The sequence below is a fragment of the Schistocerca nitens genome, chromosome 3 (genome assembly GCF_023898315.1).
Source record: "Schistocerca nitens isolate TAMUIC-IGC-003100 chromosome 3, iqSchNite1.1, whole genome shotgun sequence".
Lineage (NCBI taxonomy): Eukaryota > Metazoa > Arthropoda > Insecta > Orthoptera > Acrididae > Schistocerca > Schistocerca nitens.
In genome coordinates, this window is record NC_064616.1 from 168,468,493 (window position 1) to 168,482,493 (window position 14,001).

The following is a 14,001-nucleotide window of genomic DNA, read 5'->3' on the forward strand; positions in this document are numbered from 1 at the left end:
CTCCTTATCGATGCGCTATCTTCTACAGGACAAATTCAAAGGAGAGAAGTCTTGGCGTTATTTAGTGATTCTTGTGTGAAGGAGGTCTCTCGGCGCCGGTCGTACGCTTTGATGTGAATGACTGATGGCAGCCGGCCGCGGTGGTCTCGCGGTTCTAGGCGCGCAATCCGGAACCGTGCGACTGCTACGGTCGCAGGTTCGAATCCTGCCTCGGGCATGGATGTGTGTGATGTCCTTAGGTTAGTTAGGTTTAAGTAGTTCTAAGTTCTAGGGGACTGATGACCACAGCAGTTGAGTCCCATAGTACTCAGAGCCATATTTTTTTTTTATTTTTTTTTATTTTTACTGATGGCAGAGATAAGCACGTCTTTACAGAGTAAGCCAGCTGCTACTTATGTTTGCCTTAAGAAACTCAAATCTTTGTTTCCTCTTATGGTATCTGTTGTCCGCCCCGTCGTGTAACGAACTTCATCATTTATCCTGAGTTTTCACACCACCTTTCATTTTACTAATCATGATCATTCTTCCAGCCGTTTATTAAACTTTCATCAAGATGATCGGTACAAAAATTTGATGTTCACGACGGAATATTCTACTCGACTACTTGATAAAAGGGCAGCGGCCTTGCCGCAGTGGATACACCGGTTCCCGTGAGATCACCGAAGTTAAGCGCTGTCGGGCGTGGTCGGCACTTGGATGGGTGACCATCCAGGCCGCCACGCGATGTTGCCACTTTTCGGGATGCACTCAGCCTCGTGATGCCAATTGAGGAGCTACTCGACCAAATAGTAGCGGCTTCGGTCAAGAATACCATCATAACGACCGGTAGAGCGGTGTGCTGACTCCACGCCCCTCCTATCCGCATCCTCCATGAGGATGACACGGCGGTCGGATGGCCTGGAGACCGAGTACTTTTTCTTTTACTTGATAAGAGAGCAGCCTCTCCACCATTGATAAGATGCAGCTCTCCTCAACCTAAAGACTGATTTGAACACCGCAGGGTACTCCTATTGGAAGGTGGCCTTTCGCCGACCTTTGAAATTAAATACACAGAGGACCTACAGCTTAGGGTGGGCTCCGAACTACAGCGGAACTTGGCATTTTACACATTAACAAATCATTTCCGTAGCTGAACGGTGCAATAAGTAACTAATGATTTGGGGCTGAGCCACTGAGTCACATGTCATAGGAATTGTAAGCTGACACCAATTCAGCAATCGAGCCGTAGTTGTTAACCATACATTAGTTACAATTAATAAAAAAATTGGTATTCAGATTTCTTTTTTATCAAAATTGCGCCATATAATGCCTCATATCGCCTGCATCGCGGCAGTGGTGTTTTTGTTGTGCAGATTATTACCTTAGCAAATTAATGAAGTTAAGGTCCTCCTAGAGCAGGTGATGTAATGCCCAAGCTATAGCCAGTAAACATCACTGAAAAATCTGATTTAATGTAACCAGCCTTGGATACGACTCAAAAGCTTGCCTAGTTTTGACTCTTTGGCTTCATCAGTTGTTTTCAGGCAATGTAACTAGTGCCTTCGCCCATCGGCATAACAGGTTCTAGCTGAGGTATGATGAATGCACATTCTTCCGTGCAATCGTGACTGATTTGCTGCTGCTTTCTGGCTGCATTTCCACAACAGTGCACTATCGATGTATGGTTACCATTGTCATTTGGAAAAGTTTTCTCAACGGACCCTCCCCATTCTACCTCAGTTCGATCTAGATATAAACTTATTATGCAGGGAGTTACTGGTGATGTAACACACTATAACAAATGACGGAATAGGAAAATGGCTCTGAGCACTATGGGACTTAACAGCTGAGGTCATCAGTCCCCTAGAACTTAGAACTACTTAAACCTAACTAACCGAAGGACATCGCACACATCCATGCCCGAGGCAGGATTCACACCTGCGACCATAGCGGTCGCGCGGTTCTAGACTGTAGCCCCTAGAACCGCTCGGCCACTCCGGCCGGCGGAATAGGAAAAACATATCAGTTTCAGACGTGGTAAGACTGAGTGGAAAGTTATACGCAAAAATGAGAAAATTTCGAATTTACTTTTAGTTTGCTGACGAAGATAAAAAATTTCCAAATAGACAGGTTTTTATATTGATTTTATTTGCACGTACAACTTGTACAAGGTGCTACCTTGGCGACAGCTGTTCAAATTTTTGTCCTCCAGCTTATATGTAGACGTGACTCGGTCACACTAAGTTCCGCCGTACCTATTCAAACAACGTATTGTAAGTGATTTGGGTTAAATCATCTCGGAACCATACGGGCACAAATTTCATGCTATTTGCATTTGTGGAGTTACCTGTGCCCACTACTTATGACGTAACTTCACATACTACCTGAGTTTTTCTTAACCAGAAATATTAGCAACTAGATCCGTAATAAATAAGTTTATTGCACTGTATTTTCGCTTCTCGGTAACTGTTGAAAATTTGTGTTATTATCATGGAAACCCCTGCAAATAGGGATGGTCTTCATGTAAGCTCATATGATTCTTTTTACGGTATCAACCACGCCTCCTTTATTTCTGGGTTTCATGTCCATTTACTCTTTTAGATAGATGAATCTTTCAGCTCATTGTGTTATTTCTCCCCATAGTGACCATACGGGAGTCTGAGACAATTGGAAAAAGCGTTTGAAATATTTCTTTAGTCCACATTAATACAGAGATATGCCGCTGATGTTCTTAATGAATAGTGTGATCCTTATCCTATTTTTATGTACATTATTTTACATTAATCTATAATTGAATCGATGAGTTGGAAGAGGGGTTACGTCCACAATTTTTTTCCAATTACGTTTATCAGATATAACTGATCTTTACATTTGTGCACATTGTTTGGTATAACAGGGTGTCACGTCCCATCAAGACAAGTGCTCGCCTGACGAACAGAAAGCATTTTATAACAGTATCTGCCAGTGGCGAGCGAAGGCTGGAGAAGATAAAGATGAAACATATCCACCATTGTCTGCCTTGCGGTATGTTGGTTGTGGCTGTATTTTGGGTACATTATGAATAAGCCTATGTGCTCATAACACTTTCATTTACTGCTATAATGAATATGAATAATATAAACTTACATAACACAATCCTTCAGCTGCAAACAGAACACTAATTGCTTCATTAACATCATCAGGTTCGAAAAGGAGTCATCACCAGTACATTCAGACCCGATAACTGACCACAGTCGATGGATAAAGTATGTTGTAATGGTGCATATTGTTTCAGACTGCGGTCAATTGCTACATGGCAACTCCATGACACCATGCCTCAACCTGTTATGTAGTTAAAACAGTTTTTTGTTTCTCCTGAAAATTTCACTTTCTTGGACGTACCTCTTTCCCAGGTCACCGATTCAATTAACATGAGCTGCTGTTCGCAGCCCTACGTGAAAATTTGGACTTAATCTTTTCAAATTTTAAAACCTTTATTTAACTGCAATATTTTGCTGTGTCCTATAATATTTGCATGAAATAGTTTGTTTGGCAGACGGTTGTCGTGGATACTGAAAATTCCTTGGAGTATGTACGATTAATGCGACTGTCGGATAGTATTCAGAACAATTTACGAAGCTGAGCAAAAGTTTAACATAAAACAAATTAATTTACGCTGCATGGCGCCATCGTCGTATAGAAAGCTGGTCATCATCCTCTGTCCAAGGCGTCGTCGGACGGTACTATTAGAGGAACAAAACGTTGTTCCAGGTGTTAACGTCAGATTTTAAAACTAGAGCCGTTGTTTCTCTAGAGGCTAAGTGGAACTCGTTACAGTTCGCCCAACAACGAAACATTCTGGGAATGAAGTTTCTCTCCACAATATCTCAATCACAGGACGGATATTTGTCATATAAGGCAATCACTCTATGAGTTAGACTGCCAGTTGTTCTTGACGAATTAAATAGAGGTTGCTGTCGAAAGCTAGAAACTTTATTCTAATATGGGAAAAGGCCTAGGATGTATTGTACAACGAAACATTCCCTTCACGCCATTCCATCACATCTGGAGTCCACTTCCCTACTTTGATTGGGAGTTGGGAGGACGACGTTTCAAATCTCGTTCCAGTCGCCGTGACATAGGTTTTCCCTGATTTCCCTAAATCACTTAAGGTAAATATCGGGATGGTTCCTTTGTAGGGTGCAGCCGATTTCCTTCCCTATCCTTCCCTTATCCGAACTTGTGCTCCTTCTCTAATGGCCTCGTTCTCGACGAGACGTTCAACACTAGTTTTCCTTCCTTCCTTCCTGTTACGATTATTGAATGTGTTAATTTACAACTTACAACAACTGAAAGACTCCCGTTGCATCCTTAAACTTTATAACAGTAATGCAATTAATAATTTACCTTTTAATTGCAATAGAAACCATTTACAATTAAGAAAAAAAACAAAAGAAATTATACTTCTTGTGTGTGTGTGTGTGTGTGTGTGTGTGTGTGTGTGTGTGTGTGTTATGGGGCATTGTGTTCTTTGTGGTACAGGTACCTTTTCTACAGGAACTTTTCAGGCATTTTCAAGGGGTGACTTAAAGAGTCATTGTATAAGTTAACAAGATGGTAGAAAGGGATTGTAAGCGATGTCCTAGGCATTTGCAATAACAACAATTAGTCACAGATCAGAGCATGCCGTAGAAATGGTCTTTTATTTTGCACTCTACCTGCTGGAATATTCCGCGGAAAAGAGAAGAATTATACTGGCATACTGAAAATCCTAGAGGCGTTTCCAGTGAATATTCTGTCGGGTCTTGCCCACTCGTCTCGTATAGGGTACTAAGGGATGCTGCGTTCTCCGAATGCTATACAATTCAAGCAAATGAAATTGGTAGGTTTATTTCTATAAAGCAGATTGACAATACCTAACTTTGGATTTTGAACAAGTGTCGCAAGCGATTGGCGACAGGCAATATAAATAAGAGTGCTGTGATATATGAAATTGTTCCTGCAAGTTGACACACGTCACTGATAACTGTTCTCGTAGCACTCTCTGCTAGGCCGTGCTAATACTCCGCGAATCCTGTCCACTAATGTCTGTCGAGTCTAGCAGGAGCGGCGGTTATATTCACTTCTTGCAGAGGTCGCTCCTGTCGTCGCGCGGTCCTCGTCAGCGCCTCACCGCCTTCTCTAGTCTTCCTCTTCGTTCCGGCGCTTGTGGTTACGCCAGAACATTTTCAAAGCGTAAAAAGCGATGTTGCAGTTGCCAGAGAACATTTTAACAACAATTATCCAGAATTATTTTGTATTATATTTGATTGAGACTGTTTCTGAACTGCTAATGAACCACAATAGTCAACATAAAAGAAATGATTTTTGTGGTTCGATGAAAGTTTTATTCACTTTCGATGTTATAGCCAAAATAAAGAATTTTGCATCTGCGAAAAGAGTGGCTTTCCAGGCATATCTATTTTTAGTTTGTTTATTTGTCATCTGAGCAGTGTATCACAAACATAGCAGATAGTAGTAGACTTCCATTACGCTATAGCTGAGATGTGCATGCAGTTGTAGAACTGAAATGACGTTTTGTGGTCTACTGTTAATATTTCTCTCTAGACAGGGAGTTTTTCTTTTTCTTTCTGGCGCGCTTACCTTACCCTGGTGGATCTTGTGCTGGACTGCTGATAACAGACATCAGGCTCTCACTGAACCCCACAGGTTTCCACCTGCTGGCCGTCGCTTTCGACTCCAGCCTTCAGTGTGAGGTGATCAGCTTGTAGAGCGCTGTAGGAGACATCAATTTCTTCTGCCTGCTAGCGAGCAGGAAAACACCCAGTGGTCTTTTGCCACTGGCGGTAGGTGGACTGTGGGTAAAGAGGAGGACAAAGTGTCTCAGACCCAATTTGGAGCAAGGTTTAAAGGAAAGTAGATGCAGGAGGAATCAGTAGAGGACAGCAGTCCTATGGTTAAAAAATTAAATAATAATAATAGGGTTTAACGGCTCAGCCGAAAATCAGATAATTAGATAACGAGCATAATTACAGATTATTGAGGATGAAGGGTGTGTCCTTTTCATAAGAACCATATTGACAGTTGGCTTCGGTGATTTAGGAAAATCGCAGTATACATAAAACTTAGTCACCATGTTCCTGAATGTGCATCCACTGTCTTAAATTGCCCCACCTCACTTGGCGAGTTGATATGGTGTTACATTAATAACGATACAGCTGATTTCAGGACAGAAGTAATGTAATTTTTATATATAAGATGTATATTAGAATGTATGTGTGTCTGGCACCTCCTTATAAAGCACTTGATAGATTTCAACCAAATCTGGTACACATACTGCTTGCTATATTAGAATTAGCACATACGATCGGAGATATGGGCAAAAGAATGTTTTTCACTTCCTGACATGCAGGCTGCCATACAAGGCAGGTATGTTTTGTGGATAGTATCGACATGTGTTGCAGGGGTTAGAGGTGTAGAGGGGTATGGCTGATCAGAGAGGGGAGAGGAGACAGAGAGTGAGACAAGGGGAGGATGAGGTGGACAGAGAAGGGGAGGAGGAGGGGATGGACAGAGAGAGGTGGGAGGATGAGAGGTACAGAGAGAGTGTGAGGAGACTGTTAAGAGGGGTAGAGGGAAGGTCGAAAAGAAAGAGGGAGAAGATGGAGATGAACAGAAAGAGGGAGAGGAGAATATGTACAGACGAAAGGGGAATTAAGATACAGATAGGGAGAGGGAGTGGAGGAGATAGACAAAGATATGGGGAAGAGGATGTGAAGAAACTGAGAGAGTGGGGTGGACGACATGTCCAGATGGAGGATGCAGTGGAGGAAGAGAGATGGAGAGAGGAAGAGATGGACACAGAGAAGGAGGAGGAGGAGAGGAAAACGTCTGCAATAAATGTGTCAAACTAGCATGTGGGCAAATCTGCAAGAAAAAGGGCGCATGTGTGTATGTATGTTTCACATTTCTTCCTACACCTCTGAATCAATTTCAACCAAATTTGGTAAGCGTACCACACACTGGAAAGAAGTACCACAAGGATAAGAACCACCCAGCGCCAAAAGGGGTGGAGCTGAGAAGGATTGGTAGCTCCTTATATCTCAGTGCTCTGCAGGACTGATGTGTTGTATATGTAACACCATAATGTTTTCCAGGAGGTATACGTGAGGAGGGGCACAGGTGAACAGAGAATGGAAGGAGGAGGAGGTCGATAATAGAAAGATGAGGAGGAGGAGGAGGTGGTGGACAAAGAGAGGGAGTAGGAAGAGGAGATGGACAGAAAAAGAGGAGGGGATGATCAGACAAAAGGGGTAGAAGGGGATAAGCAGAGGGAGAAGGAAGGAGTAGATGGACAAAGAGAGGGGGAGTAGTAGATGGACAGAAACATGGAGGAGTAGGACGAGGAGAGGGACAGAGATAAAGGGAAGAGGATATGGACAGAGAGAGGGGGAGGAGGGGATGACCAGAGAGAGGGAGAGGAGGAGATAGAGAGGGAGAAAAGGAGTTGGCCTGAAGGACTGGAGAGGAAGCGATTGTACTGACAAAGTGTGGAGGAGGAGATGTTCAGAGAGAGGAGGGGTGGAGAGAATAGTGAGAGAGGGGGGGAGAGGAATTGGCCAGATAAAGGAGGGGGAGTATACGGTCAGAGAGAGAGGGGGAGGGTCAGAGAGAGAGGAGGAGGAGATGAGCGCAATATGTGTGTCAAACGCGTAGGAGGCAGAAACCGTGGAAAAAATGCTAGTTATGTTATAAATGTAGGAGAGGTCGTACAATTAGATAAACATCGATGGAGATTGATTAGAAAGTTGAAATCTTTTTACTGTTTATGGGTGAGAGGGAATAAAGTGATTAAAGAAACTTTTTATTAAGTTGTATATCTCATTATAATTCTGTTTAATGTTGCTTTCTTCCTTGTATGTCTGCACAAACACCACAGGAAAGGAAAATTAGTTATTAGATGCAAACCCTGCGGTCAGACGACTACTGACATCGTTGATTTTTTTTTTTTTAGCTGCAGATTGATTACTGAGCACAATGGAGGGTTTCAAGCAATGGACGTCGACCTCCAAAGTTAATTTACAAGGAAAGAGTTACGGGAGCTTCGCAGTTTACTCCATGTTTCCAATCACATTGTTAGAGCCGCAGGAACCTCATACCCAAGCATGGAAAAATAAGTTAAGAAGAGTCTCGCAAACACAGAGCAAACCTAGACCGGAGACTGAGGATTTTGTTTGAAAGTATCCAGCATGTAGAACTTAACTTCAAGCTGTAGATTCGACTTTCTGATCGGCTCGTTCTAATTACTGTACAACTGTTGTTGAAAAAGGTTTAGTATTGTACTTAGAAATAATTTCTCTGAAGGCGAGTAGTAACATAACCTGTAAACGGAAAAGCACATACTTTTTTTGGCAACGCCGTGGAATGTAGTGACGATCATTTTGGCATAGTTTTCCTCTATGGATCGTTTTGAAAGGAATAGTGCAAATGTTGGCTGAGCTGGCACACTATATTATAACAAAAGTACAGAAGACAAGACCACTATGGAAATAAAAATGTTAGAACTTAACATCACGTCGACGACAATGTCATTAGCATAAGTTCAGACTGGGAAAGGGTGGGGTATGGAACTGCACCGAGCACTATCAAAGCGAAACCGTCGAAGATGTTCCTTAGGTTCTGGAAACAGATGAAAATCGCGTGGGACCCAGTCGGGACTGTATGGAGGATACTCGATGACAGTGAACGCAAGGCGTAGGATTGTTACAGATATCGCAGCGTTCGACTGTAGTCTGGCATTGCCATGCTGAAGGAGAGCGTGCTCCATGTGTGGACAAGCTCTTCGAATTCTAAACTCGATTACAGCTCGCTGTTTCTCACACACCGGCATAGTTACGTTACACACAGTAATATTACACGCTACAAATCGGTGCCCTCCAGCGGCAGAGGGCTGCAAATATGTACGAGGGTTGGTACTTAAATAGTCGCAACTATTTATTCACAACCGATACAAAAGATTTGCACCTGTTACTGTCCTTCAAAGTAGTCACCAGCGTTGTGTAGAACCCGTTGCCAGCGATGTGGAAGGCGTAGTATACCGTTAGCAGAGCCTGTTCTATTGATGGTGCGAATGGAGCGGTCTACTGCCTGTCGAATCTCTGCAACAGTTCTGAAACGAATGCCACGAAGTGGTTCCTTCATCTTCGGGCCGGCCAGAGCGGGAGAGCGGTTCTACGCGCTACAGTCTGGAACCGCGCGACCGCTACGGTCGCAGGTTCGATTCCTGCCTCGGGCATGGATGTGTGTGATGTCCTTAGGTTAGTTAGGTTTAAGTAGTTCTAAGTTCTAGGGGACTGATAACCTCAGCAGTTAAGTCCCATAGTGCTCAGAGCCATTTGAACCTTCATCTTCGGAGTCAAATCAAAGTCACAAGGACTTAAGTCCGGGGAGTATTGTGGATGGTACAGTACTTGCCAGTCCCATCGACCGAAAACAGCAGCCACAGCTTGCGCTGTATGCGCCCGCGCATTGTCGTGCAGAATGATGGGTGGGTTGCGCAGAAAGTGTCGCCGCTTCTTTCGCAAAGCTGGTAGCAGGTGATGCTCCAAAAATGGACAGTAATACTGTGCATTGACCGTCTGCCGTGGAGGAACGTAGTGCGTTAGGATAACACCATCACAGTAGTACACGCGAATCACTGTAACTTTCACCATACTGGGGCTCTGACGCACTTTCGACTTTCGCGACGACCCATAACGACGCCATTCGTTGGATTGGCGTTTCAGTTTTGGCTCGTACGATGCGGCCCATGTCTCATCCAGTGTTACGGTACGGCGTAGGAAAGTATCTCCTTCGCGCTCATAGCGATCCAAGTGCAGTCTGAGCAGCGTCGTAACGCATCCATTTCTGCATTTCCGTCAATTCATGCGGAACCCGTCGTGGTGCAATTTTTCGCATGCCTAGGATGCGAAGCACAGTCGTATGCGCTAATCTGGTTTCGTGGGCGAGCCCACGAATCGTATGGCGTCGATCACTGTCCACTAACGCGGCAACAGCATACACTTCTTCTTCAGAGACGCTAGGAAGACCTGCCCGAAGCATGTCTGCCACAGTTTGCCGACCTTCGTTGAAAGCTTTTACCCAACGTCCCACTGTTCTGTACGGCAATGCCGATTCCCCGCACGCTTGTTGAAACCTTGATGACACTGTCGTGCTGTACGACCTCTGGCATATTCAATCTTGATCCAACTCCGTTGTTCCTGTTTGGAAAAAAATAGTGACACCGTTACGTTAGACTGCTCGCTCGCAAGTGACTGTTTTTCCCTCGATTGTGCGCACGCCCGTGACGTGGGACGGGCGAGTCCATTTGCTCGGAGGTAAGGTAGGTATGTCAACAACGTGTGCTATCAGCGACAATAGTAGATTCCATTGTATAGTGTCTCCACAGCAGTTTTACCACTATTTAAGTTCCAACTAGTACAAATGAAGAATAAAGAAGTAGAATGTCAATAACGTTTGTTTCATTTAAAAAGCTTTAAAAGGTTTGACATAAAAAATTCGGAAGCATTACTTTTCAGCACGCCCTCATACATTTGAAGCAACTAACATAGAAAATTTCCACCATAAATCGTATTATCAGATTACGGTCTGTCATTTATTTACGCTTCTAATATAAGCACAGTGAATGACAAAAGTTGTCCTCCTCTTCTGTCCTTAGGAGACATCACACTAATACCGTGTAAAACTTGCTCTGGCCTTGACACTGGCTTCAGTTCAGGAAGGGGTCCACAGCTTCCTTCAGGTATGCCACATCTATGTGAGGCCATGCTCTGATGACTAGATCCCATGGAGCTATCAAATTGCGGGGATGTTGTTGCTGCGTTTCAAAAAAATGGTTCAAATGGCTCTGAGCACTATGGGACTTAACTTCTGAGGTCATCAGTCCTCTTGGCCAGCGAGAATGTTGAAGTAAACATCATAGTCCACATTCGCTGTAACGAGTGGATCCAAGTCAGTAAACGGAAATCATATCAAAAACGTCACAGAATCAACTCAAGCCTTAACTTCACCCTCCACAGAGTACGGGTTAAACGCCTCATTGCGCCTTCTGTGTACTCGACGCGTCGTATCATTTGAAAGACGGAAAAATGACGACCCATCTGATCACACTATTCACGAGTTGGGTTGGGTTGTTTGGGGGAGGAGACCAGACAGCGGGGTCATCGGCCTTAGCTTATTAAGGAAGGACGTGGAAGGAAGTCGGCTTTGCCCTTCAAAGGAACCATCCCGGCATTTGCCTGGAGCGACTTAGGGAAATCAGGATGGCCAGACGCGGGATTGAACCGTCGTCCTCCACACTATTCCCCTTCAGCGTTATTCTGTTCAGTTTCTGTCTTGTTTGGGCCGTTGAAGACGTGCATCTTCACGTGCCACAGTGAACAATTGCCTTTTGCGATGTTTCCGAGTCCATTGCGTGCAGTTCCCTTCACAAATTTCGCTCCTAAACTGTTTGACGTGGACCCACATTCACTGACAGCTACAACTGTTGTCGGATTTGGACCCGACTGTCATCGACAAGGCAGTACAGTGGTCTCCGCTCAGTGTCAGTTAGGTACTACAAGCACTGTTCTTGCACCGTCTTACATAGCTACCAGTGCTGCACCGTTTATTGGAGACCCGTTGGACAATCCACGCTGGTACGCCAACATACCGGGAAACTTCTTCCACGATATGGCTATGGACACTTTCAAACAAGATACCTGGTTTCTGCCATGGTCTCACGTCTAGCGTTGCGTTCCACCAAAACTGTTATTCGGTAAGCCGGCCGCGGTGGTCTAGCGGTTCTAGGCGCGCTGTCCGGAGCAGCGCGACTGCTACGGTCGCAGGTTCGAATCCTGCCTCGGGCATGGATGTGTGTGATGTCCTTAGGTTAATTAGGTTTAAGTAGTTCTAAGTTCTAGGGGACTGATGACCACAGTTGTTAAGTCCCATAGTGCTCAGAACCATTTGTTATTCGGTAAGTTTGGTACAGTACATAAATGTCGTACTAAATGGCAGGATTACAGGTAGTATTGGTAATACTGGTAAGATAAGAAACGTAAATTAATGTGCGAGAGAGAAACCGGGAGCCGACTGCTTCTCTTTGTCTTTTGTTTGTCTGTTTCTTTGTTTTGTACATAATTAGAACCGCACATAATTCATTGTTAGTCCATGGAGTATTTTATACTCTCACAAGACATAAATTGCATTTTATAAATAATAAAAATTAGTTGATAGTATAACTTCTGCGATTTTATATGATCAAAGTAATTAATTTTCATGAAATTACAGTTTACAGGTACAAACATAAAAATCTATATATATTTATTGTTGTTGTTTTGTATTCAGTAGGACGTCCTTGATCAAAAGCAACAGTTTCCTGTTGTTATTGATAAGTACGCAAGTTCTTTATGAATAATAAAAAGGTGTTTTATATAAGCTCCACAAAGTACTGAAGCGATGTTTGCCATGTTTCTGTTTTGCCTTTTTTTAAACTTTACCTTCTTTCAGGAAATTGCTTTTTTCTTGAGCTATATGATAAATCTGTGATGTTTTTCTTTATTTTTACTACACAATCGCTCAGCTCCACATCACAAGTCAACAATATCCGAATAAAATCTGAATTAAGCTTTGACATTCTCCGTTTTTCTATAAATGCTGTTTATTTTTAAGCAACAGACAGGACGATAACTAGGAAGGAGAAAAATATTCCATATGTTACACGGCCCTATATATATATATATATATATATATATATATATATATATATATATATATATATATATACACTCAGTTTCTATATGTTTCACCAGCCGGCCGAAGTGGCCGTGCGGTTAAAGGCGCTGCAGTCTGGAACCGCAAGACCGCTACGGTCGCAGGTTCGAATCCTGCCTCGGGCATGGATGTTTGTGATGTCCTTAGGTTAGTTAGGTTTAACTAGTTCTAAGTTCTAGGGGACTAATGACCTCAGCAGTTGAGTCCCATAGTGCTCAGAGCCATTTGAACCATTTTTATATGTTTCACCACTTCCGGTTTCTCGGGGAATCTAGTAAGACACTGATAACATATGTAAACAAAGGGATCGAAATGAGGTAACGCCCAATAGATATGCAACACACCTAACGCACAGGTAACGCAGTTACCATCTTTATTGACCTAGGCTACTAGGAAAACTACCGTAGTCTACGCTTATTTACCATAGTCTACAATAGCCTACAGTTGTTCTACAACTCTACCCACGTCTCACGTCGACCCATTTCAAATGGTTCAAATGGCTCTGAGCACTATGGGACTCAACTGCTGTGGTCATAAGTCCCCTAGAACTTAGAACTACTTAAACCTAACTAACCTAAGGACAGCACACAACACCCAGCCATCACGAGGCAGAGAAAATCCCTAACCCCGCCGGGAATCGAACCCGGGAACCCGGGCGTGGGAAGCGAGAACGCTACCGCACGACCACGAGATGCGGGCGACCCATTTCATTGCACCGATTCCGTACAAGCGACTGGCTTAAACACACCACTTCACTCCCATGACCTGCAGCAGGGGTGCAGGTTCATGTGACCACGTAGTACCAGTTTTATTCGATCCACAGACCTCCAAAGTGACCAGTGTGCACGTTTAGGTCGGAGGTGTTCCAGTCTGCTTTTAGGTTGCTGATGATCGGATTCTTACAGTACCGGTGTTACAGATCAATACATACATCGTTTTACAGCATATTGTTTAATTCTAAGAGCAGACGATTGTACCGAGATGGTTTCCAGTAACGCATTCAGTTATGCGACAACTTGCACAGTGGCTAAAACTGTTGCGCGCTTATTTGTATAAATTCGGAACGTTTAGCGGTGGTGAACTGGGAAGAGGTTGCGCTCGTGGCGGATTTGAGCGCTGGCAGTGGTGGGCGTCGGTCGGCCTGCTTCCACTCCATCACCTGGAGCTGGAACTGACGCCTTAGGCCGCCTGGCGCTGACTGCCTCCGTCCCGTATAAACCGACCGCTTGT

At 43.8% G+C, this 14,001-nt stretch overlaps 1 pseudogene; it reads left to right on the forward strand.

Annotated features, from left to right (window-relative positions):
* Positions 1-614: 614 nt before the first annotated feature.
* LOC126250350 (5S ribosomal RNA) lies at positions 615-732 on the forward strand (annotated as a pseudogene).
* Positions 733-14,001: the final 13,269 nt, after the last annotated feature.